At 48.8% G+C, this 769-nt stretch overlaps 1 pseudogene; it reads right to left on the minus strand.

Moving 5' to 3' along the window:
* The window catches only part of LOC115296525, a 13,476-nt pseudogene extending 12,707 nt beyond the window's left edge, over positions 1 to 769 (minus strand).

The raw sequence follows: 769 nt of genomic DNA on the forward strand, positions 1-769 counted from the left end.
GTCCAATACGACCTTATTAGGCAACACTGCTCAGTGAGTCCAAATCACTACATGCTTCACCTTGTCAACTCACACAGGTGGCTTACAATGTATGACATCTGTGCTGCAGCAGAATGTGGGTCATGACACAGTTTCTAGCCAGAAGGGGATACATGTCTTAGATAAATCCCAGGAAGAACTATGAGAATAACAGACATTATTTAATCTTGTGTCTACTAAAAACACATCTATTGCAGTAGTAGGGCATCGTTATTGTGTATGAAGGAATGCACTATTTCTAATCACCTTTTAGTGAAACAGCTCCTGGTATTCCCTGGAGATGATCTATTAATAACCTGACCAGAAAATGGAGTCGAGCTAAAGGCTTTTGGGGTGCCACCGCCACCTGCAGGTGAGAGTGTGGCTTTCCTCTGTGCCCCCAGGGGTTCCTCAGCCTGATTGGGGTTCCCTGGTCCTTGCAGGTTCTTTACTACAGGGATTCATGTTCACAACCCTGTGTGAGGTCAGTACTGAAGGTTTGGGCGTGGCAGCGAGGCTCTGGTGTTCATGAGCATTCAACCTTCCGGAAGTAGTTGAAAACGAGGAAGAGTATGCAAAACTACTACAGGACGCCTTCATTAGTTTGTCAGGATGGGAAGTCCTGCATTTCCGAGAGGCAGAGCAAGAGACATGTTAGAGCAGGAGAAGTGACCACATCCCAGAGTCTGACCAGCGGAATCCCGGTGCGGGGAGGGGGCAGGGGGCTGCGCCCGCAGCAGTTTGCGGGCAT

The sequence above is a fragment of the Suricata suricatta genome, chromosome 7 (genome assembly GCF_006229205.1).
Source record: "Suricata suricatta isolate VVHF042 chromosome 7, meerkat_22Aug2017_6uvM2_HiC, whole genome shotgun sequence".
NCBI lineage: Eukaryota > Metazoa > Chordata > Mammalia > Carnivora > Herpestidae > Suricata > Suricata suricatta.